The sequence below is a fragment of the Sycon ciliatum genome, chromosome 3, assembly GCF_964019385.1.
Source record: "Sycon ciliatum chromosome 3, ocSycCili1.1, whole genome shotgun sequence".
Taxonomy (NCBI): domain Eukaryota; kingdom Metazoa; phylum Porifera; class Calcarea; order Leucosolenida; family Sycettidae; genus Sycon; species Sycon ciliatum.
Window position 1 is genome coordinate 31,405,975 of NC_088645.1, and position 26,044 is coordinate 31,432,018.

The following is a 26,044-nucleotide window of genomic DNA, read 5'->3' on the forward strand; positions in this document are numbered from 1 at the left end:
GTCGCTCCTCAACTACCTGTTCATGCACTGGCAGCCTCGCTCAGGTGGCGGGCAGCTCAGGGTAAAGCTACAGTGTACAGCATGCAGTGTGAATGCAAGGACCACACCTTACATACCTCAAGTACAAGTGCAACGTGCAGCGCGCATCTTTGCCAAAACCTCTACACAATGCGACCCAATTTCCTGATATTGTAGCGAATCTGACCACTAGAGATGGTTGGAATGCTCGTCAGGTTTCCCCAGCAAAGGAACAATGAATACCGGACCGGTGTTATGGAAGTGTATCAGAACTTGGTTCACAATCCCAGCTTCTTGCCCCCAAGTGACAAGTAGCTGAAAAAGGAAAGCCGAGGTACGACGTACAACTGGACTAGATTGTAGGTGATCATGAGTTAAAGCCTAGTTCACATTCGACGGGGCGCAACGGGACGCGACGTAAGGATCGACGGGAAGCGACGGGACGGTCTGACGGCGTCCAATGTGAACACCAGGAACGGGAACGCAACCGTACTACCGTACAGATCGGGAAGCGACGGGAAGAGTTGGATCCATCCAACTTGTCATACCTTAGACGGGCGTAGACGGGGACGCAAGCGTACAAAACGGCTGCAATTTGAGTGTGAACAGGAGACGGCGTCGTGCGTCGACTACTCCCGATTCGTACTTGGACATTTTTAGCATTTCGAACACTGCGCTTCCCATGCTAAGTCACAGAATGGCTAGCAAGACTTGAGTTGAATTTTAGCAACATAAGATCTCATGTCACTTATTGTATTTAGGGATAGTTCAGAAGCGTGACAGACGAACTATTCTATCATTTCCTGGTGCTATTATTTGAATGCCACAACTTTCAGGGCTAATGTTTTGGTCTTCATGAAAAACTGGTATTGTGAACTTGATTCCGCTTCTTTGAAGGAGACATAATTGAAAAGAAGTCCCGAAAAACGAGAAATTAGGTCCGAAAGTCACCCCGTCACGGACCGTGCGTTATGACTTGCGCCGTTCGACGTTGAACGTCGCAACGACTGCTGCATGTCGTGTCGTACGAATCGTACAGGATTTTACAGCTCACCCCAGCCGTTCCGACTAGCCCTTACGTCCCGTACCGTCGGCGTTGCGTCGAATGTGAACTAGGCTTAAAGCGGGATTTACAGAAGCTTTCTTGCGATGCGACACGCGCGAAACCGGGAAAACCCCAAATCGCAGCCATGTCGCACTCCACGCAACTGCCGCAACTGGGCCAGGGGACACGATAACGGTCGGACATCGGACATTTTCCGACCATTTTCGATTCGAATCCGGCGCTTTTTTTCTTGAACGGACAATCTGTCCGATCGAAATTCACAAAATAGCGTCGCTGGGAAAGAGAACGGCTGAGGACAATGGCGCTCTGCCTGGGAAGAAGTCTCACAAAGTCGGAGCAGCAACCTGTGACAAGAGGGTTTCACAGCAAGACAGGGAGCTGTCCACTTCAGTGTAGCTCCAGTAGCAAACGATCGAGGAGTTTTGAAATGAAATTTCTTGGCTTTCTCGCTACAATAGGAACTATTACGCGAGGCGCTTTTACAATCCGAAATATTGAAAACGTCCCTGTTCCAGGTAAACAAGGCGTCAGAAATTTGTGCCAGCTTGCGATCTGCCTCTATCGAAAGGAGCAGTCTTCTGCAAATCCAGTCAATTACGCTCCTTCTTGCACAGGCACTGTGCAAGATCGACAGAGCAGCAGCAGCGAAGGTTAGTCAGAAATTCAACGTCGCGTAGAAACTACGTGCTGTTCAAAGAGCACATCGCGTTTCCAAAGATGGGAGCCTTCAGCCAACTCGAGTAGTGACATGTTGTCGATCTTGGAGCTGGCAACAAGAAGTTAGAATGGGCAAGCAGGTGCCCACTTTGTCTTTTGTCGACTGCGTAAAAATGAATGTCTTTGATCTGCCGCTGAAAAACTAGCTCAAATCCGAAATGTGCAGAAACACTGCACGCTCATATCACAGTTGCTATGTTTGCTGAAAAACGCACAGCGATTTGAATCCGTGTTACACTACGAGATACAAGATACGTACTTGAGATCTGTGTGATGATCATCCTTGATGTGACCAGCTATACCGCAGTGTGATGTACCATGTACATGCATGTGTGCATTATGCAGTGGTGTCGGGTGTGAAATTGGTGAAGACAATAGGGAGGTTCTGCTATACGTGAAACGTAGAGAAATCACGTAGAGAGCAGGTGTCTGGGTTAGAGTCTACGGCTTCGCGTGTTTTGGCTCCAGATTTCTACGCGGAGATGGGGTTCTCTACGTTGCGGCACACGCAGAGAAAATACGTACGGATTTGCTGGGTATCGATCAACTGCATGCAGAAAACTGCCAAATATGGAAGGGAAAATTCCCAGTACACATTCCACGTGACTTCTCTGGTGAAACGTAGAGCAGAACATCATTTCTTTACATTACGGGAACGCGAAGAAAGTTCGCGTGATTCTTTGCGTCGCGTTCCCAAAACATAGAGCAGAACCTCCCTAAGGGCCTGGTCAGACTGCGGCAAATTTTGGTTGCCTGACGAAAAAAGAACAGCGTCCAGAATTTGAATCGCGATCACACTACACATGTGGGGAGAGTGAAAATTCAAACTTCATTTCGAGCGTCAAGTGGTAATCTCCACGAACGACGTCAAATTCCTTCACCTTCGGGATTGCCAACACCTTCAGTGCAATCCTTGCAACCATCCTTATGAGTTTTGTTGTTGTCCGTGGCCAATTAGCTCCTCGATATCGAGATGAAAAAATCAGTGATTATCAGCGTCAATGGCGTATCAGCGTCAAATCCTGTTTGGAGCGGAAAAGCGTGGTCCGTTCTTGCTTTTTTTTTGGAGCGTCAACTCTCGCTTTTGCCGCTCTGGTGGCAGGTTACTATGGAGATTCGGATTATAATCCTAGGATTATTTCGATTTTGCCGCAGTCTGACCAGGCCCTAATACCGTAAAGTACCGCCAGAGCGCCCCACCATCTCATCCTTTCGTGGTCGTATTGTGGAGGTGGTCTGCTGTCTGTAGGTCATACGACATGAACCTTGTACACATATTGCACGTTTTGCAGTCAATCCGTACCTTCAAGCGGACACAAGCTCCACACAAAACCCTGCCAAGTGTGACCTTAGTACACTAAGATTCTCACATTGTACACACTATGTGGCACTCTGCCATACGATTTTCCTTTCTCTAGCTGTAGAATCAAGGTGGGCCGCTCTCGCGAGACGGGGCGCTCTGGCGGTACTTTACGGTAATTATTTTTTGTTAAGAGTACCAGACTTTAAAAAAAATCACAGTGTCCGGCCATGTCCAACCGGTTCCAGAAGTGGCAGGACATTGTGTCAGAGCAATTTCGAAATCTTATCATGACCCCTGCTGGGCCATCGCAGGCAATCGCAGAAGTTGAGCTTGGCTCAACCTTTGCGATTCGATGCGACAAGCAATTTGGCGTACGACTTTGACCTTTTCTACAGCAAAGTTGTACAAAGGTTCAAGAGTTGCCTATAAATTTGTACAAGTTGTATCAAACCGCGCGAATATCATGGTGAAGTAGCCAAATCAGCAAGATGTTGTCGCATCACTGACTTCTTCTGTGAATGGTATTTCGCGAGTTCGCATCGCAAACGTCCGTCGCAGATCGCGTCGCATCGCGTGTCGCATCGCAAAAAAGCTTCTGTGAATCCCGCTTAAGTGTTTACCGCATGCTGGTTGCGTACGTCAGCAATTTCCATTCCCACAAGACCCTACCTACTACAAGGCATAGTGAGGCGGAAAGGACACGAGCGTGAATCCTCCCTCTAACTATTTTGCTCACGGCTTTCCCATTGACTAGACCACCCACCGTGAACCCGTGAGTCTAAAACCTCTTCCTGACACACAGAAAGTTTGACATACAGTTGAACATCGATTATCCGACCACCTCTGGGCAGACAACTGTCAGGCGGTGTTCAGATAAGGCGAATGTTCTGGATAAGAAAAAAACTGTCACTCACACACTTTCAGTGGTTATTACTAGCCGCACGACCTTTTTACTTTTCAAAATTTTCGTATTTTTTGAATGGCTCACTACATGCACAGTGCGTACTCTACGGCATGTGCGCCCGAAAAAACTGTTACGGATAATCGAATGGTCGCATACTCGATGTGCGGATAATCGATGTTCAACTGTACTGTTAGTTCTTGCAGACAGCAAGAACCCATCGATACACGGGATACGCTCTACAAGAATGACACCAGCATCATAGCTCACACAGCCATGGAGCCAATAGAGAATACCGCGGGTTGAAACGGAGCACAAGTACGATATAGACCATGAGAAGGGGACTAAGGGGCCGTCCGGGATTACCGATTGTTTTTACGAAACGAAAAGTTTTAGTATTTTTCAGCCCCCACCCACCCACCTTTTCTGCAGGTAATACGAATTCCAGTAAAATATTGATGTCAATTTTCGGTACCCAGAAGTTACTGGGCATTCTCCATCTGCATTCAATAATTATTTTCAAAACGAAACTCCACTAAAACCACCCACCCCCAAACTAAAACTTTTCGTTTTGAAAATATGATTGGTAACCTTGGACGGCCCCTAACCACAGCAGCAGAAACTCACCGGGAGGAGGACGACGGAGGCTGTAAGTGACCAAAGTGACTATCCAAAAAGGTCTGCGAGCAGAGAAGAGAGACTGACTGTGTTTACATGAGGCGTTTCAACCCGGGTTGAGTTCGACCCGGGTCAGATTTCAACCCGCCATGTACATGTGCACAAAGTGAATGGCGCGTTTACATGACGCATTGCGCTTGACCCGGGTTGAAATTTCGCCCCGAAAAAAAAGAAAATCGTACAAACGTACTTCTGTGCGTATCTCGCGCCAGGTTTGAACGGCACTGCATGCAGCTGCAAATAATCGCGCGAACGGATTCACGTACAGTCCGTGCGCCAAGGGGTACTCAAGGGCTGATTTTATTTGCAACCGCGGGAAACGAAGTCACCAAGACGCCTTCATTTGAGGCTTTTGGAATTGGAGAATTTATTGAATTTAGGTATGGCTCTCGTCCCTTCTAGAGAACTAACCAAGACCCTGTGGGGGCAGAAGAAGACTTCTTTGGCTCCGTGAATACACTAGCTATTATAGCAATAAAAACTGCTTTATGGCAGTTTTCTAAAAAAAGTTATTGTGTTCTAGTCCATGGACCCCGTCTAAAAAGTAAGAAATTAACGAAATGTGATAGCCGAAAATTAAAATTTCACACAAAACCTCACAATAATCACAACAGTTGAAATGCTGCTTTCAACACTAAACTTGTACTGCACCAACAATTGGCAACATGCATGTCATGTATGCATAGGAAAGAGGATCACGAGGGGAAAAGGTCTTCTACATGTAGCTTTTCATTCTGTGTGTGATTATTGTGAGGTTTTGTGTGAAATTTTAATTTTCGGCTATCACATTTCGTTAATTTCTTACTTTTTAGACGGGGTCCATGGACTAAGGCTGCATTCGATTGTCGAAACTGGATCCCGATCCCCGCCGACCAGATCACTTCGATCGGACGGATACAATCGAATGTGCACAACCGATAATCCGTTTCAAGGCCTTAGCAACCGCGTAGCTACAGCTCATCCCGTAGTATCTGTACGCGTTGTGGTAAGCTCTTGACCTAGTGTACGCATATTGCGAGTTTTGAGTAGATGCGAGTCGTACTATCGAAATGAATCTGTCGAATCCGTCGAATCCGTCTCTGGGAGGTGGGTTGACTGGATCCGAATCCGTGCTCTCGGGATTCGGATTCGTACAATCGAACATGCACAAATCTGGCGAATCCGGGTCCGGGGCTGATGGATTCGTACAATCGAACATGCCCTAGAACACAATAACTTTTTTTAGAAAACTGCCATAAAGCAGTTTTTATTTTTTCTGTCACCAATCACAGTCCATCCTCAAGCGTTCCATCGAGACTTAAGGCCGATTCACAATACAACTTTCTGCGACGCGACATGCGACTTGCGACGCATGCGACGAGCTGCGACAGCGACACACGGTTCACAATATTCTTCATGTTTGCGACATCCTCATGCACAAGTAGTACTATGCACGTGCACTTCACTTACACTGCACGTGCACCCAGGGTCGAAACTGTACTCCATTTGTGTATGTCGCGTGTCGCATGTCGCAAAAGTTGAACTTTCTTCAACTTCTGCGACAGGTGCATTGCGACAGCTTGCGACAGCTTGCGACAGCTCGCGACAGGCAGTTTCTTGTCGCAACTGTCGCAAATCGCGTGTCGCGTCGCAGAAAGTTGTATTGTGAATCGGCCTTTAAGCGGGATTCACAGAAGCTTTTTTGTGATGCGACACGCGATGCGACAGGCGCGAAACCGGGGAAACCCCAAATCGCAGCCATGTCGCGGCCCACGCAACTGCCGCAACTGGGCCATCGCAGGCTGTCGCAGAAGTTGAGCTTGGCTCAACTTTTGCGATGCGATGCGATGCGACAAGCGATTTGGTGTACGATTTTGACCTTTTCTACAGCAAAGTTGTACAGTCCATCCTCAAGCGTGCAAAAAACATATCTCTGCCACTAATCGAGACTAGAAGGCTATGATCGTTTGGTCGGATCCAGATCCAGATCCAAATCTCAGATCCGTCGGATCCTTCAGAATCAACCGAACACTTTTTTGCGGACCTTGGCTGTTGCCATGTTGACGAAGTAAAAAATGGCGCTGACAGGTCACCCAAAAAAGGCACAAGTCGTACTGATCGCCCGCGTCGTACGAAAAGTCAACAAAAGTCCACTAGACGTACGACAATGAGTATAAAAATGATTTTTACCCACCATATACGCACAAAGGTCACATTTGGATCCGATGGATCCAGTCAACCCTGCTCCCGGGGCAGGGTTGCTCGGATCCAAATCCGAAGGATCTGGATCCGGATTCGACCAATCGATCATTGCAGATCCAGTGGATCCGATGGATCTGGATCTGGATCCGACCAAACGATCACGGCCTAACACTGATTTTTGCGCTTTTGGGCCCAAATAAGTCTTGATGACGGCAAAAAATAATTGTCAACTGAATACGGAAGTGAACGAATTTGGTCGAAAGTGTCGAACCACCTTCATGACGAGCAACCGTTTGTGGCCACTGTTTGTGAACTTGGAGCTTGTTATGGTGTGTGTCGGCAGGAATTTTTTTATGGCGATCAGGAAACGTTTTTCACATCGAAATCAGTGGTTACCCTTTGAAATTGAGATGTTCAAACAGCGAATTTTCTACGTCGAAATGAAGTTGGAGCACCATCGAGTTTGATTATTCCGATTTCCTTGGTGGGCTAAGGTAAGGGTAATTAACAGCTAGACATAAAAATCTCACCTGTTCACGCCCTGTATAATCCAACTTCGACCTTCAAAGTGGGCGTACTCAAGCAACATAAATCATACATGCCGTATACATAAACCTTTGAAGGGAGCATGAAAACACGCAAACGCATAGCTGTGTATACATGTACATTGTGCATGCACATGTACTGTATGTGTGTACATTGTAGACCCTAGTTTGTGTTCCTCTGTGTGTCTCGGTGTGTCGTCAATGCTGTATTCGACAACCGTAAGCATAAGGAGAAAGTCGCCGCTGTACGCGCTCTTGTGTGTAGTATGTGTGCCGTGTTCAGTTGCTGTCTAGTATGAGATAATTATCGGTACATGTAGCTGGGCTGGTGGTGCGTATTGCCTTGATGTGGATCACCTAACTCGTGGTCTAAAGCCTGTCGAAACGCATGCCAGATGTATGGTCTCGTGGTGTGTGTGTGTGTGTGTGTTGTGTGTGTGACTGTGTGTGTGTGTGTGTGTGTGTGTGTGTGTGTGTGCATGTGTGCGTGTGTGTGTCAAAATGCATGCCGTTTCAGATTTATGGTCTTGTGGTGTGTGTCTGTGGTAGGGAACGGTGGATTCTGCTCGAAAAGGTGGCAGATTCTGCTCGAAAAGCAGTGAAATTGGCAGAACCATACAAACCTTATGGCGGGCAATTATTCGAATTCTGCTCCATTTCTTTATCCACATACCAAACATGCATGAAACTTACCAGAAAAAGTACCGAATTCTGCCAATTTTCTGCCGGCAGAATCCGCCGGACCCTAGTCTGTGGGGGGGGGGGGGGGGTGTTTGTGTGTGCGCGCGTGTGCGCGCGTGTGTGTGTGTGTGTGTGTGTGTGTGTGTGTGTGTGTGTGTGTGTGTGTGAGAGTCTGTCGCGCTCACAGTATCTCGTTTTCTGCTTATGAAGCTACATGTACATGTATGTGTTATTTGTAGGAGATTACAATGTAGAGGTGATTGTCTGCTTTGCATTCCTCTCTGCTTGGCCTGCATTATCAATTTATCAGTACTGGTTTTTGCTCTTCACACGTACACGTACCCCCCCCCCCCCCCCGCACACAAACAAACACACACACACACACGCACGCATGCTTATGTATACGGTTTCAGTTTGAAAAATGCAAAGTGTCCTGTACATGTGTGCGTCTGATGCATTCACACGAACTTCAACGGTCTATGATGCACGCGTCACTTCTCCTTTGACTCTGAGTTTGAGGAAAGAAAACCAAAGCATATCAATACAATCACATACATGTACATGTATACAAACTTTTAAAAGTGTGTGAATGTACAACGTACGTTTGTCTTGTTTATGCTGTGTGTCACTTTGCTCTGGGCATGGAAATTCTGTCGCATTTGCGAATTGTCGTTATATACGCAGTGGTTATTAGAGAAGTTGACTGTGTGTGAATGTACAAAATACGTTTGTCTTGTTTATGCTGTATGTCACTTGCTCGGCAACCGTGTTGCGTTCTATCTGTTTCGGCTATTGCTACTGCACTGTTCTAGCCAGAAATTATTGTTGATAGGGAAACCGAGTGCGAACCTGGCTAGGCTTTGTTGGTGAGGTACTCTCATGTGTGCGTATCCGTGCTCGTTTGTATTCCTCCGACGGTGTGGTACGTGCGCACACACATGTGATGTATGCGAAGTGTATCCGGCATGTACGAACAATGTGTGTGCATCCGCGGCACGCATGTTTGACATGTTTGTGCTCCACGTGTGCGTGTAGGATCTAAACGTGTGTAACGCAAGCGTGTGGGGCACGCCCATTACGTCTGCGGCACCGTGACATGGCCAGTATGTGATGTCCGACACGGGTGTGCAGGAGTGGCGCGTGGGCGTGTTCGCAGTGTGCACGTCTATACTCCAGCGTATTGTCCACTTTCCTGGTCCCAGGAGGGTTTTGGATCTGTGGAAAACACGTGAACTGAATACAGTGGAGTTAGTTTGAACTCTTGTGTGCTTTCTGTGCACAGGTTTATCTACGGAATTGAGTATGGTCAAGAAATGCGTCTGAAAAACCTGGAGCACCATCGATTTTGCCATAACCATTACTCGAGTGTCCGAGAGCAGGGTCGAGGGCAACCACATTGTCGAAAATTACACCTGTTCACGCCCTCCTTTCAGGTTACTGGCTCGTTTTCGCCGACTGCTCTGAATCGTACGAAAAATTCAAATGTTCTCCGCCGAATGGCACCATCACAAAGTCTTTCGGATCATTTTCGATATGCACCTCGCGAACATACCACCTTCCTGCACCCATACACCGCAAACAATGCATGCTCCATTCGACGAGGTGGGTGTCATGAGTGTTCTTTCACGTCAGTCGCCGAAAGTCATTTCAGGGTGAGAATCCTTCTCAAGAAAAAGATCGCAAAAATCAGTGTAAGTCTCGATGGAACGCTTGAGGATGGACTGAGAGACTGAACAACTATCGCCAGCACTTGATACTTCGTGGAAAACAGCACTTACCACACAAAGTCACAAACCTTCGTGAAACGGCTTAGAAAACAGATCTACTTCTTCTTCTCTCCTCTGCTATAGATAAGAGTGACGCTGTTGTTGTCAGTGGTCTCTTTTCTTCTCCTTGCGTAGCCCAGCTTTTGCATTGCGTCTTCCGGAAATCAAGGTTTGCAGGATTCCATCCTGAGAAACATGCCAAATTCCTGCACTATTTCAGATTAATTTCGGTTTCGACCGATGTTTGGACCGATTTCTTTTGTGTGTTTGAGCCAATTTTGTGAAGTTTTTTTTATTTTATTTTGTGAAGTTCCTGAGTTTCGCTGTAACATGATAATGTAGTGCATATTTGCACGGCGCACCGCATATCGGCAAGCCATATTTCGCAAGCAACAAGCACTTGCCGTACTGGCTTTCCTCATTCAAAATGAACTCTTGAACTCGGTCGTACCACATGTGCACAGCGTAGATGTCTACGTCGGAGCGGGACCAACGCTTTCGGTTTATTTTTTTATTTTTTTTTTTTTTTTTATGGCGTTCAAACCGGTAAAGCCTCGTGGCGCCATGATGGCCTTTTGTACGAACGGGCAAAGCAAAATAAAAAGAAGAAGAGAAGAAAAACTAAACTAAAAAGAAGAAGAAGAAAAAACTAAACTAAAAAGGAGCACCCATTTTGTTAAGCCAGGGGCTGGCCAACCAGGCGATGCGCCGTTTTGTGAAAAGTCGACGTTTACATGTGTTTACATGAGGCGTTTCAACCCGGGTTTATTTTATTTTTTTTGTAACTGCCAAGCCTCTTATACAGGCAAAATAAACACAATTACGAGTGCAACCTCAACAGCACCGGAAGAAAAACGAGCAAAAACTGGCTGTGAAGACAGTCGAGAGAGCAAAAAAAATTAATGGCTGTGAAAACAGTCGAGAGAGCAAAAAAAGGCTGAGAGCAAAAATGGCTGTGAAAACAGTATAGGGAGGGTTGAAATCAACCCGGGTCAAGAAAATCGTACAAACGTACTTCTGTGCGTATCTCGCGCCAGGTTTGAACAGCACTGCAGGTGGGCTCTGCCCTGTTCTGCGACGGTTACGTGTCGCAGAAGGTTGACACATGGTCCACAGAGCTGCAGACCCTCGCCAAACATGCGGCGTCTCAACCTCAGGCTGCTTACGCTGTCCTTACCCATGGTCTCCGCCATAAGTGGTCATTCCTTGCGAGGACAATGCCAGCCATCGCGGACCTCCTGACACCGCTGGAAAACTCCATCAGCCAAGTTTTCCTCCCTGCACTGACTGGTCGCCAGGCCCCCGGCGAGGAAGAACGTGCCATCCTGGACCTTCCGTGTCGTCATGGTGGTTTGGGAATTCTAAACCCAGGGACCATTTCCCAGCAGTACCACACGTCTACGGCTGTCACCAGACCTCTAGTCGAGCAGCTCCTTCGACAGGAGGAATCCATCGAGGAAGTTGTTGCTGCCACCAAGGCAGCCAAGGCGGCCCAACGCACAGCTAATCGCCAAGATCAGGCGATGGCCCTCTCCTCCCTCAGGGATACCCTGAGTGACGACCACATACGGACTCTGGATCTAGCCGCAGAGAAAGGTGCCTCCAGTTGGCTCACTAGTCGGCCACCTCGCCGGTTCCAGTTTACCATCCACAAGGCTTGTAACAGTCCAACTAACTTCAGTAGCCATTCTTGGAATAAGCAATGATCCTTGCCATAATGCATTCTTATATACATGAACAAGCAATGATGGACATAACACCTAACAGCAGCAGCGTGATAATAGCAGGTGATAAGTGTATCCTATTCCTAGTGTTAGTAGTAACAGTGAATCTGTTACACCATTCCCCCCTCTCAACTGTCAGAACAGTACCAATTCGAAGGAACAGTTATGGTAACTAATGATCATGCATGGATATGTGGAATGCATGGTAGCCGAAAACAACACTGATGAACTCAAGATCCAGTGCATGTCCTCTGCAAATAACGCCTGGCTGGCAGGGAAGCACTATCCTAATCATGCAGAAGGCTACATTTCTATTGCAACACGTAGAAACTAGCAATACAACTGTGGCTGCCAATTAAATAGCAATTTATGAAAAACGGTCCAGGTAGGTTTTCAGCGGAATAATAGCGTTTCCTGCTTCATCCATCAAGTATTCCTCCGGCTCCCAGGTGGCATCTCGGTAGCCCTTCCATTTCACTAGGTACTGCGTGCGCCGTCCTCTCTTCTTGTGCGACAACACCTTTTCGACAATGTACCGCGTATGGCCATCCGCATCGGTTAGGGGTGGAGGTGCCGGCTGAGTACGGCCCGGTATCTCATTGCCATGGTACAGCTTGAGGGCAGCAATATTGAACACTGGATGGGCCCGAATGATTCTTGGAAGAGCTAATCTGTACGCATTCGGGGCCACTTTCTTCTGCACCTTGAACGGCCCATACCACTTGAGCCTTAATTTGTGTGAAGGCCTGTCTCGTTCCTCGGGCGTCAGCAGGAAGTCCCTGAAGACCAACACCTCATCCCCCTCCTTCAGGGCGTCCTCCACCCGTCCTCGATCCGCATACAATGATTGCCGGGCCTGCGCCGCCACGATGGCATCCTGTGCCTCACGTAGTGCCTCTACGCGGCCATCCAGCCATGACAGCGGACCATTCGTGTCCATGCCAGCTCCAGCTTTCTGCTTCGTCAATAAGCTCGAGGGAGTAACTGGATGGCATCCATGGTGGAGGAAAAATGGCGTGTTACCTGTTAACGCTTGATCGGCATTGTTGATCGCAAACTCACATAGCGATAGGAGTTCATCCCAATTGTTTTGCCTATGGTTGACGAAAGCTCTTAGCGTATCCTCAATGACACGGTTCACACGCTCAGTCATGCCATCGGTCTGCGGGTGGTTGGCCGTGCTCATTTTTAGCTCCACGCCAAGAATACTGAAAACCTCCTTGAAGAACGCCGACGTGAATCGCGGATCTCGATCACAAACTATCGTTTTGCTCAAGCCATGGGCAGCAAACACATGATCCACGTACAATCGGGCTGCCTCCTTAGAGTCAACATGAACAGTCGTCGGGATCAGGTGCACATACTTCGTCAGACGGTCCACAAAGGTTAGAATGGCGCTATGTCCTCGGCAGGTCAGCGGCAGTGCCATGATGAAATCCATGCTGATGTCTGTCCAGGGCTGTTCGGGGACTGGAAGGGACTGCAACAGTCCTGCCTTGGTCTGGCTACCCTTTACGCGTTGGCACCGGTCGCAAGATTTAACGAAGTCCTTCACAGTACTTCTCATGCCTGGCCAATAGAAGTATCTGCTCAGCTTCAGATAGGTCCTGTCTCTCCCCGGATGGCCGGCCGTCAGGCAATCATGATTCTGTTTGAGCAGTTGCAGCCGTACCGGACCGCGAGGAATGCAGAGGCGAGCATCGCCCGATGTTACTAGGTACAGCCTCCGGTCCACACTGTTCCAGACGTATCGCTCATGCATGGCGTCTTCGCTGCAAGCCATCAAGCGCTTGATTACTGGCGAAAGCTCTGGGTCACTATCATACCCTGCTGAGATCTGATTCGCAATTCCTTGATTCACATCCAGAGAGAACTCGATTCCATTCAGTTCCAAGTCTGGTCGACGTGACAACGGGTCTGCTATGTTACACTTCCCTGGCTTGTGATGTACCGTGTAGTCATAGTCGGCCAGGAATTCAATGCATCGAGCCTCTCTCTTGGTTAAGTTTGGTTTGGTCCTGAGGTAGACAACTCCCATGTTGTCGGTGTAGAGTTGAAAGTGGCGAAATAGGTAGACTCGCCAGCACTGCAGGGCGTACACTACAGCCAAAGTTTCTCGCTCGGCGGCCGTGTAATTCCGTTCGGCAGAAGACAGCTTTCGGCTCACGTACGCCACAGGATGCCAGGACTGGTCCTCTGCTTGCTGCGTTAAGACTCCTGCCACAGCAAAGTCACTTGCGTCAGTCTCAACGCGGAAATCCTGACTGACGTTTGCTAGTCGCAACACTGGTGCATCCAGCAGAGCAGACTTCAATCGCTCAAATGCCTCCTGTCGAGTCTGATTCCACTCGAAGCGCACATGTTTCCCTGTCAGTTCCTCCAGGGGTTTGGAGATGGCCGAGAAATGGTTAATGAACCTTCGAAAGTAATTAGCGAATCCCAGAAACTGTCTTACGTGCGTGACCGTCGTCGGGACAGGCCAGTTATGCACGGCCTTGATCTTCTCTGGATCTGGAGAAATGCATTGGCCGTCTATCCGGTGCCCAAGAAACAGAACGTCTGTCCGGCCGAATTCACATTTAGACGGTTTGCAATATAGCTCATTCCTCCTGAGGGCGTTTAAGATGGTTCTGACATGATCGAGGTGCTCCTCCCATGATTTGCTGAATACGAGGATATCGTCTAGAAACACCACAACGAATTTACGCAGTTATGGCTGGAGGACACTGTTCATCAAGGTTTGGAATGTTGCCGGGGCATTTGTTAGGCCGAAACCCATCACTGTGAACTGAAAGTGACCGAATGGGGTATTTATTGCTGTCTTCGGAATATCTGTTTCTTCTATCCGAATCTGATTGTAACCGGACCTCAGATCTAGCTTGGTGAAATACGCACTGCCTTGGACGGTATCAAAGAGGTCGTCAATATTCGGTAGGCATGCCTTGTTCTTAATGGTTATGCGGTTTAGCTCACGCCAGTCGCATACCATTCGAAGTGTTCCATCCGCCTTCTTAACGAAGAACACAGGGGCTCCGTATGGGGATTTGCTGGGCTGGATGAATCCTCTACGGAGCAGCTCGGTGAGCTGAGCTTGAAGCTCATCCATCTCTGGTTTTGGTAAACGATATGCTGCATGAGATGGCGGTTTGGGGACGTCCATTTATCTTGCCCTGGACGCGCATTAGGTCGTGTTCGTTGTCGGCGGAAATGCTCCCTGTGCTGGCGGTTACTTCATTAGGCCGGCCAACAGTATCAGGTGACGAATGCTTGACAGGCGAGGCTTGAATTTCGGTCTCCTCGAGGCGCGGTTCCTCATTTGCTAAGGGGCTGAATTTTTTCTGAACTTTGATTCGTGGCCTATTCCTGGGTGCTCTCGTGTTCGCCAGTAGTCGCACTCCCTTCCTTACTGGTGTCCATCGTTTAAAGAAGGCTTGCTTGTGGCGTTCCTCCATCCTTCTGGACAGAATCTGGCAATATGGCCGGGTTTCCTGCAGGTGAAACACAGCCTTGAACGACCCTCTGGCTCCCTGGTTTCTCTCCCACCGGATGGTGTTGGTTGGTTTGACCAGGGTCCAGGCTGGCGCCTCTGATGCCCTGGTGCGCGCACTGCCTTGGCGTAGCTTGCTTGGGCTAGCCGCATCGACTGGTCTGCTGAGACCGCAGCTCGTATGGCTTGGGCCAAATGTTGCGGTTGCTCCCTAAGTACCTCACCGCTTAGGCCCTGAGCCAGCCCACGCGTGAACAAGATAGCTCTGGAGTGGTCATCAAGCTCGGGAACTTGTAAGCTAAGCCGCGAAAATGTGTTGATGTATTCGTCAAGAGTCTCATCTTGGTGAAGAGCGAATAAGTCGATGTGCGCCTGTTCCCTGTCATACACCGGGCCGTACACTTCTCCCAGCTTGCTCTTCAGGTCTGGCCAGTCGGAAAACAGCGTGTTTGCCTCCTGAGAGGCGATAAACCAAAGACGAGCGTTGCCCTCCAGAAAACTCGCCGCGTAGCTCAAGCGCTCCTCCGCGTTGTCCAGCTGCAGGGACTTCATGGCGAGTTCGATGGCGAAGGCCCACTCCTTGAACTCTCTTGTATCTCCACGAAACACAGGCGGAGACTTAACATGGCGCATGCGTGGCCTCTCTCCGCTGGGAGCTTGAGCACGTCTTGGCGTTTGATCTGATCCATCGCACTGACCGAGTGCGATAAGGTGATTCAGACGCTTCTGAATCTCGAATATACCGTAGGCGACTAATGCGGCCACTGCGCATAGCCCGAACACGACGAAAAGAACAACCATCCTCTTGCTACCAGTGTAACAGTCCAACTAACTTCAGTAGTCATTCTTGGAATAAGCAATGATCCTTGCCATAATGCATTCTTAATAATAATAATAATCTTTATTTCAGGATATACATGAACAAGCAATGATGGACATAACACCTAACAGCAGCAGCGTGATAATAGCAGGTGATAAGTGTATCCTATTCCTAGTGTTAGTAGTAACAGTGAATCTGTTACAAGGCTCGCTTCCGGGATGCCCTATGTCTGCGCTACGGCTGGACCCCTCCCCGGTTGCCGTCTCACTGCACCTGTGGAAAGCCTTTCGACACCACCCATGCCCTATCATGTGCCATCGGAGGATTCGCTGGGATGCGCCACAACGAGCTCCGGGATCTAACCGCTAATCTGTTGCGTGAGGTTGCGCATGATGTCAGCGTGGAGCCAGAGTTGGAACCCCTCTCTGGTGAAACATTCCCTCTCCGGTCGGCCAACACGGAGGCTCATGCTCGTCTTGATGTGGCAGCACGTGGAGTGTATGGGAGTAGGTTAGAGAGGACAATGTTTGATGTTCGGGTGTTTAACCCTTTTGTCCCCTCCAACCGAAACCTTACTCTCCCGTCTGTCTACAGAAAGCACGAGCAGGAGAAGAGGCGTAAGTATGAGCGGCGAGTCCTGGAGGTGGAGCATTCCTCGTCTGTTCGAGTGGTTTTTGCAACCACTGGTGGCCAGGGGAAAGCTGCTTCGGCCCTCTTCGCCAGGATTGCCAGCAAGCTGTGTGAAAAGCGCCGAGAGCCTTTCCCGGTTATGATGGCTTTTGTACGGGCGAAGATTTCCTTTTGCCTTGTTCGGGCAATGATTGCCAGTCTACGTGGTCACTAGGCCTTGGCGGATAATGCTCGAAAAGGTGGCAGATTCTGCTTTTTTTGCACCGAAATTGGCAGAACCATACAAACCTTATGGCGGGCAATTCCTCGAATTCTGCTCCATTTCTTTATCCACATACCAAACATGCATGAAACTTACCAGAAAAAGTACCGAATTCTGCCAATTTTTCTGCCGGCATTATCCGCCAAGGCCTAGTGGTCACCGTCGGAACCCGCCTCGACATCTGTCTGGTTCGGCTGTGCTGGCGGCTGCGGAATGTGCCCTGGTGCCATAAACGGTGTACATGATACAGTACAGTTTCTTTGGTAATGGTGTTTCATTTACTTTTGTATTTTCAGTTCGTTTTCTTTGTATTTAACTCCTCATTGTTTTGTTTTTTTTACCAGGCGTGGGCCATCCCCTGACTTCATAGGTGCCAAACATTTTACGTTTTTCATTTCTATTTTGAGAGTTTAATAAACCGAAAACGGTGCAAATGTTTTTTTTACCAGGCATGGGCCATCCCCTGACTTCATAGGTGCCAAACATTTTACGTTTTTCATTTCTATTTTGAGAGTTTAATAAAAAATATTTACTGCAGGTGCAAATTTCGCGCAAACGGATTCACGTGACCATACAGGACTGTAGAAGTGGACTTTTGGCGGCATATCAGTATTTGACCCGTGTCAACTGTCTTCATGTAAACGCTCACCTCTTTTGTCTGTCGTACAGACTTTCAACCCGGGCTGAAAAGCCGAAGCGCGGGAAAATTCAAATGCAAACAGCTGCATTGTGGAGACGTATTTTTTATCGACAGTCAGGCAGTCAATGCCAATTTTCTCAAGATGAAGAGTAGTCAAAAAAAAGGGAAAAGATGTAACGGAAATGAAAGAATGTAACACAGAAGACGATTCTGAACAAGCAAAAGAAGGTATGGGGAAGAAGAGCGCTGTGGCTGGTGTAGAAAGCATTTCCGCAATTACGAGGCTAAACGGAAGTGTCCAAATTATATGGTTGTTGAGCATCTCCTCCGAGTCGATAAAGGGATAAGAATCAGAGACACAGACACATTTTGTCGAAGCTGCTACTTCAAGCAGCTTATGATGGTTGAAGAGGAAGGCCGTCACACCACAGACCATCAGCTCCGGGTAATGATTGCACGCTTCAAACAATCTGCAGCACCCGAAAACAAACCACAGGACAAAGCAGTTCAATGCCAGGCAGAAGGTGAAGTGCTTGCCGGAGTAGGAGATGAACTGTTACACAATGGAGCAACGCTATTTGTTAAATGGTATGAATACTACACTCATCTATACCAGACACATGACGTTCCCCCGATGAAAACAAGCAAATCTCTGCTGTTACTGATCCAGGAAGAGCTAGGAGCACACATTCAAATTGTACACCCCAAAGCCAAGAAGGGTGGCATCATGCTCATGCGAACCGGCTGTGACACCACCCAAGCTCTGCACCAAGCGCTGTCCAGGGAGCGATCCCGGTGCCTGCACACAGCCCCAGAGGACGAATGCAACCCAAACACACACGATGTAAGTGGGGCGTCCATTGGCACAGCTGCCCGAGTTTGAATTCTTTATTCTCACGATGGCACCATGGCCAATAAGAGATAAATTGATGAGAAGGTGAGATTGTGGGTTAAACAGTTGGAAAGTGATTTACATCACTTTGAACTTTACAAGTATGGGAGAGGGTGAGTTATCCACCAAATTGTCTTAGAGCAGGCAAGTACATACGCTGGACGAGAGTACCAGAGTTCCGAGGAACTAAGGAAGTTGGATTTGCTGTCGGTCTGTCAGACTATCGACACCAACCTATGGTCATGGGTGTGGACAATGTTGTATGGTGACAATTCCAGCTCACCCTCATTCGATCCCCAGGATAAAGCTTCACACACAAAGTACCTGCGCTGCCTGCAAGTAGTGTCGACAGTCCTTCACATAAGTCATCCAGCTTGCACTTACCCGCTTCAGTTGGTGCTTGCAGACGTGTTAGACACATACAGCCAGTCAAGTACACTTGCAGGGATCTTTTCTCAGCTGGGAATAACGGCGGGCCGTGACACCTACAATAGATACAGGATGACAATGGTGGAAATAGCAAAAGAGAATGGCATTCAGAACCTACAGCTAGACAAGCTGAGTGTGGTGTCTGTGGACAATATCGACAAAGAGGCACCCTGGAAACGTATGTATTGCCAGGATGCTAGCAGAGGGTTACATGGCACATCGGTCCAGCATGTGAACCCACTGCCATTGAGTGGTGACATCAGTCCACTTGATGCAAATGCTACAGTCGGAGTTTCACAGCCTGTCTGCCATGTGCCTACCACGACAAGCACTGGCGAGGAAACTGAGACGAAACGGCGTCGAAGTAGAACACTGCATGAACAGCCAGGTTCCAGTCAAACAACGCCAATAAATGAAGTGGGAAATGAAACTGACCAACTGGCCGACATATGAGCCAGCGCAAGCGAAAAACCGGATAACGGAGCTACGTCATGAACTGAGAAAACGGCTTGAGAAGTTTGAATACGGGAAATCCCCATTCAGCGAAGCGTGTCGCGTGTTCAATGCTTCGCTACGTCACAAGTATGTGACGTAGTGTTCTATGGCGCGGACCATCGCGCAGCTGAGTTCCTCAGCTTTCTTGTGCTTTTTATTTGAAGGAAATCCGTCAAAGGACGGCTGAGTTTCGGTCGCTTGACTGAAGTCGATTTTACTCTGGAGGATCGTGCTTGCACTCTTCGCTCTGAAATTTGAAAATAGTTTGGCCTTTGAAGTAAGTCGATGATTCTTTGACAGCATGAGCAGACGAGCTACGTTCACCGTGGACGATGCCCTCGCTGCTCTGCTCCTTGAAGACGAGGAAGAATTTGTACGCTCAGTTGCTCTTGACGGGCCACCTGTCCAAAATGTTTTGGAGGAATCTGACGACGATGATGACAGTAGTGACAGCCATTTCCTCGACAAGGAGCTCGACATCGATATTGCTGCCCATCGGTATGATGAACTGAGCAGCACCGACGACGGTGATGGAGAAGAAGAGACAAGCGATACTGACGATGTATTTGAGGACCTAGATGCTGGTATGGACGTTCCCCAACATGCTGCAACTGCAGCCACAGTTTTGCCAAGATGTGGATGTTCAAAAAATTGTTTGTCACTATTTTCTATTGAAGATGTTGATCAGAATCGGCTGAACATGGCAGAGCTGGAGCGACCTGATTTTGATTTACTGCTGAGTGGTGTGCTGGAGGCTATGCATTGTGGAGACAAGCTCACTGTCCACCAGAAAAAGCGTAAACGCTCAGCTTTCAAGTACGCTTTCCAGAGCAAGCGAGTGTGTGCCGGTGCGTTCCGCTACATCTTTAACATCAAGAAAGATAAACTGTGGAGTTTGTGTAAGCACGTGGAAAGCAACGGTGCAACGGCGCGGCGACACGGCAATGCTGGTCGACGACCATCAAACGCTTTCACGTTTGAGGAAGTCAAATACGCGGTTACTTTCATAAAGTCTCACGGCGAACACTATGGCATCCCACACCCTGCACCACTACATGGTCGAGATGGCGTTCCTCCCGTGTTTTTGCCTGCAAGCCAGACATACAAGGCTGTGCACAAACTGTATGTTACTGCAGGGAACTCGGCTGGCATTCGTGTCATGGGAGAATCTTCCTTCCGCAGCATCTGGCACCAATGTACGCCGCATTTGAAATTTATGTCTCCACGGACTGACGTGTGTGATCTGTGCGAGAAACTACGCCGTCGGGTCATGTCAGCTTTGACTGAGCAGGATAAGGTGGCCGCCTGTTCAGCACTGCAAGACCACATTGCAGCAGCACAACATGAGAGAGACTACTATCGTGGCGCTACTATCTCTGCTGCCGAACAGCTACAAGCCAGTGCCCAGTGTGCGCCACCATGTGCTCCATGCTCGCAAGCCACGTTCAAAACGCATTATACATTTGATTTTGCGCAAAACGTCAGCATACCTCAGGAGTGGCGACAAGTAGGTCCTCTCTACTTTAAAGTTCCAAGGAAAGTGCAGGTGTTTGGGGTGAACAACGAAGCTGTTCCGCACCAAGTGAACTACTTGATTGACGAGACGGACACCATCGGCACAAATGGCTCCAAGAGCCATGGCCCCAACAGCGTTGTAAGTCTCCTCCACCATTTCTTCGCACACCATGGTTATGGCGAAGAACAGTGTATCCTCTCTGCAGATAATTGCTGTGGCCAGAACAAGAATAAAACTGTTGTTTCCTACCTTGCATGGCGCTGTATGTCTGGCTTGCATAAGTGTATTGAGCTGCATTTCATGATCACAGGCCACACCAGATGTTTGGTCGATGGCTGCTTTGGTTTGCTGAAACGCAGCTATAGGCGCAATAATATCTATAGCATGGCCCAGTTAGCTGATGTAGTGAATGGTAGTGCTGCATGCAATCAGGCGCAGCTTATTCCTGGCTCCAATCTGGAGTGGCGTGAGTGGGATAAGTTCTTTATGCAGTTCTTTAAGCCCTTGGTCGGCATTTCCAAGCTTCACTACATGCGCTTTTCCTGTGCTGAGCCTGGTGTAGTGTATTGCAAAGAGAATGTTCATGCTGCTGAGCAGAGGCTTGCCTTGCTGAAAGTGCCTGCAGAAGATTTGCTTCGTGCTGGTCTGCCGAAAGTCCTCAGTCCTGCAGGACTGACTGCAGAGAGGCAGCAGTACCTCTTTTCTCACATTCGCGAGCATGTTCCATCAGAGTTTCAAGATGAAGTTTGCCCGCCACCTTCTGCATCTGCAGAGTGAGACAACATCCTCGCCGACCAGCCTGACATAGCACTTTGATCATTTCACATTCGTTTCTATTTTCGTGTATATACTTGTGCCATTGCTCAGTTACACACTTGCGTAACATTGCTCTTGATTACGCCTATTTGCGTAGATGCCCTCATGTACTCTAAAGAGTCTCTTGATGCTATGATGTATAGAAGACTCAATATCATGTTACCTATATGTACAGTATCTTTCACTTGATTTAATAATACTCTCCATCTGCTTCATTGGGACAGCTTTGTTTGGGCCATCAATTATTCGTTCAACACCGCTGGATTGTTTGCGTGCGCTTGAACATCATTTTCCGTATGTTTCGCAAGGACATAGGTGCAGACAAATGACTGTATCTATGGTGTTTCTTGAGATTTTTGAGTCTGGTTTTTTTTATTGGTTTCTGCATGAAATTCTGAAAGCTCTCGTATTGAAATCTCAAAATCGCCCTCCAAGTCCATTATCTGGGTTTTCGCTTGTGCTGGCTCATATGTATTTGCGACGAAATCACACTATGGCAGGAAGACACAGAAGGTACTACTAACTTTAGTGGGACTAGGGAATCTGTCAACGAGCAGTCAGGACGACAAGCTACAGCAGATGCACTGTCCGACACACTGCAGAAACAAGTGGACCACACAGAACCAATGGTTGACACAGAAGCAGAAATCACCCAGCCTGTTTGTGCAGAGGCCAGAGAAGAAACCGCAGCTGCATGCGATCTGTGGTATGATCAGACACACGCAACAATGGAACACTTCCTACCCACTGAGAAAGATGAAGAGCTATTCAATACACTGAGAACGGATCTACATGAGATACATACAAGCACGGATGGCAAGAGTGACTTGAGAACTCACTTGAAGGACTGGCAAGATCTCTGCAGCCCAGAGGTGACCAATGTTGTTTACCTCGGTTTGTTGGACAAACCGGCAGACAGCAAAGAGACTATCAAATTGGTATTGGACCAGCTGTATGTTACGTATGGAATAGGCAAACAGTTACAATGGCTTCTGGTTGTGGGTGATGGAAAGACCTATGACTTGTTGCTGAAGTTGCAGAATGAATATGGCAGTGAGCTTGCATGGCTTGTGCCCTTTCCTGGCGACTGGCACACCCTGAAAGCCATACAGCCTTGCCTACTGAAGGTATACTGGGATGCTGGTTTGAAATCGATGGCAAAGGCAATGGGCTACAAGGGTGAAGGACTGACATCTCTAGAACGCTGTTCAAACTTTCGTAAATGCCACGAATTCCTCTTGCTGACGCATGAAGCCATTGGAAGAGAAATCCAGACGGCATATGCAATGGCAAATGGCAACACCAAATCCGGGACTTTTCAGGAAGTAAAGGAATTTGCAGAAAGTCAGGATGATGATCTGTGGCTCTTCTGGCGAAATTTCTACTACCGTGATGCGCCGAGCTATATATGGCCCAATATCTGAGAAAATCGACCTTCGGGGCTGTTTTGGTGAAATTGATTTTTTATTGCAAATTGATGTCTAGCCTTTGTAGAGTATTGTGACTTCGTTTCACGGCCATCAGACCAATATTGACCATGTAGGAATGCATGTTACAGTCAGGAGTCATGTTAATGAATTGTTCTTTTTTTTACAATTTTGAAAGATCAGTGTGCTTGGAGCCACCAAAAATTGTTTTCATGTGACATCAATAGCCAACTAATATAGTAGAGTGTTTTGACTGTTCAGGTACTTCATTTCCAGCATTCCGTGACTTTATTGAGGTTGTGTAGTTGACACAGCAGCAATAGCAGCATAAGAAGGAAAGGTGATTTATCTGTTCTCCTGGTGATGGACACGCTTGACAGGATAGTCTGCAACAGATTTTGACGGAACACCATGATAACAGCATTCACATAATTATTGTGAAGGAGTCAAACAGAGCAGATGCGTGCAGATTCGCCTTGTTGCACTTTGTAGAGCGGACTGATGGAATTATTTCCAAACATCAATAACAGTTACTAACACAGCCTGGCAAGCGTTTCACACCACCAACTCAAAAGTAACAGAATGTTACTCGAGATTGCCCAGCCTCATGTGCTCCGTGATGGTCTGATTCGCCATTATTAGCTCGAGTATCGAGCTTGCCATCCAAAACATTTTAGGATCATCGTCGCAAAGAAAACTCGCATCATTTCGTGCTATTTTAGCAGGTCTGGCGTGACACTCAGGAAACAGTTCTGCCACCCGCGCAAGGGCGGCCAGCGACCTTGCAAACGGCGTAACCTCAGGAATCCACCTGGTTGTCCTTGCCTGGAGCTGTAGCAGCTATCGCTGAGGCAGACTGTGGTTGGCCTTGATCATACTCATCCAGGCCAAGTCCTCATCATCGTCGCCCCGACAGGTAAGTACCGCGTGTCACTTGCGATCGATTCGCCTGACATGCGCTCTCAGAACTAGAAGCGCTGTTGCTGCTTGACAGGATATCCACAAGGAACGATGCATCACCGTCCATGGGATCGCGGCTGCTGTCCTCTGTGAGCCCAATAACCAACTGACACAAGAATCGCCTTCAATTTTCTTCCGCCGTTGTCGTCTCTGCACTTTGCTTTGACGGAATCGATTTTTTTGCGAACAAATTTGTTTTTAGTGTTTTCAAAAAAAAAAACGCGTAGCCCCGAAGGTCGAAAGTCTCAGATATCGGGCCATATCACTTTGGGTGGCAATTCGGAGTGGCAACTGGGATATGCGGATAATGGCTCTGAAACTCGTGGCACCCATGTTCCATAGCTTGGACAGAACCAACTACCTTCGCCTTGTGCCCCAGCATCTGGCTCACTTGGCTTCAATGCCCAGTACTATCCTGGAGCCTTTACGTCGTGGTGGCTTTTCTGTGAGCTTGACAGGGTCCTATTTCAACTCAGTGGCTTTTGATGAAGCACACGAGATGTGTATAAATAGAGACATGAAAATGGCAATGGTAAAGACAGACTCTGCATACGTGGACCGCATGACATTCTACCTACCACACCGTGTGCACATGCCGAGTTACTTCCAAGAGCAATTACGCTTTGCAGCAGATGAGGACTGGCCTTTTTCAAGTTTCCTTCCAAATTTCGTGGCACTAAAATCTCGAAAAATCACCAAATCAGGGGGGGGGGAGCTATCCACGGGTAGAGCCCATCAGTGCAATGCTACGCCAAAGCCATGACAACGATGACATTTGGATCAACTTGGATTCAATTATCGTATGGAACCATTTAGTGTTGAAAGGATCTCACCAGGCACTCGTTAGCTCACTCGCCAGAAACTCGGCTCGTTTGTGCCTCGAGCTCATTTGCACTAACGAGCACCGTATACGTTACAGCATGCACATAACAGTACAGTCAGTGCTTCTAATGAATCGCCGTTCGAGCGAAAGTCATGCTTAGGCTGCGTTTACACGACAACGCACGGCCAGTTTTCCGTTTTCAGTCCCGCATTTCTTTTTTCGTTTTCGTACGTTTACACGATCAAAGCCGATCCGAGGTGGTCTCCGTTTGTACCGTTTTCAAGCGTCTACACGAGAGCAAAGGATCCGCCAAAGTTCGTCATGTGCCAAGTGTTGCCGTGGAAGCACCAATCACACCCAAGTAATGGTTGAAAACAGGCACACGACAACCCACATCACATGACGAAAATTGTAAAAACAATTTTTTGGATTGTCGGATCCGTGTAAACGGCCGAAAACGAAACAAACGTGACGGAAAACGAGGCCAGCACACCGTTTCGACTGTTTACACACCCAAATTTATCCGGCAGAACATTTCCGTTTTCAAATTCTTCCACCTTGGCCAGCGTTTTGGTTTTCTTCCGTTTTGGTGTACAACTTTTACGTTTTGCTCCGCGTACCGTGTAAATGAACCATGGATCCGAAAGGATTTCGTTGCGTTTTCGCCCCCAGCGTTGTCGTGTAAACGCAGCCTTAGTCGGCACTGGAAGTTCAAAGCATATGAATTAAAAAAATATCATCTTTGCCACATCAGTGAAACTAGTTAGTGGAACTGTTCGCTCGTTAGTTATAGATACGCTCGTTTCAACACTAGAACCATTCACGTTTGGGTGGTTTTCCTTCACATCTTCCTCACGCATCCACCGATGGTCACTGACCTGGTCTCTCCTGGTCAGGTACCCACTCCTGCTAGAGAAGAGGTCACGGTCTCTCCTGGTCAGGTACTCACCCCTGCTAGAGAAGAGGTCACGGTCTCTCCTGGTCAGGTACTCACTCCTGCTAGAGAAGAGGTCACGGTCTCTTCTGGTCAGGTACTCACTCCTGCTAGAGAAGAGGTCACGGTCTCTACTGGTCAGGTACTCACTCCTGCTAGAGAAGAGGTCACGGTCTCTCCTGGTCAGGTACTCACTCCTGCTAGAGAAGAGGTCACGGTCTCTCCTGGTCAGGTACTCACTCCTGCTAGAGAAGAGGTCACGGTCTCTTCTGGTCAGGTACTCACTCCTGCTAGAGAAGAGGTCACGGTCTCTCCTGGTCAGGTACTCACTCC

At 48.1% G+C, this 26,044-nt stretch overlaps 1 protein-coding gene and 1 long non-coding RNA gene across 2 annotated transcripts in view; both read right to left on the bottom strand.

Annotated features, from left to right (window-relative positions):
- LOC135811972 (transcription initiation factor TFIID subunit 12-like) overlaps window positions 1–26,044 on the bottom strand; it is a 204,636-nt gene that overhangs the window by 118,509 nt on the left and 60,083 nt on the right. The window lies entirely within an intron of this gene.
- LOC135812664 (uncharacterized) lies at window positions 17,624–22,103 on the bottom strand. The gene is made up of 3 exons (XR_010552910.1): window positions 22,092–22,103; window positions 18,696–18,796; window positions 17,624–17,889 (listed from the first exon to the last, which is right to left on the bottom strand). It is a non-coding gene; the product is annotated as an uncharacterized LOC135812664 (long non-coding RNA).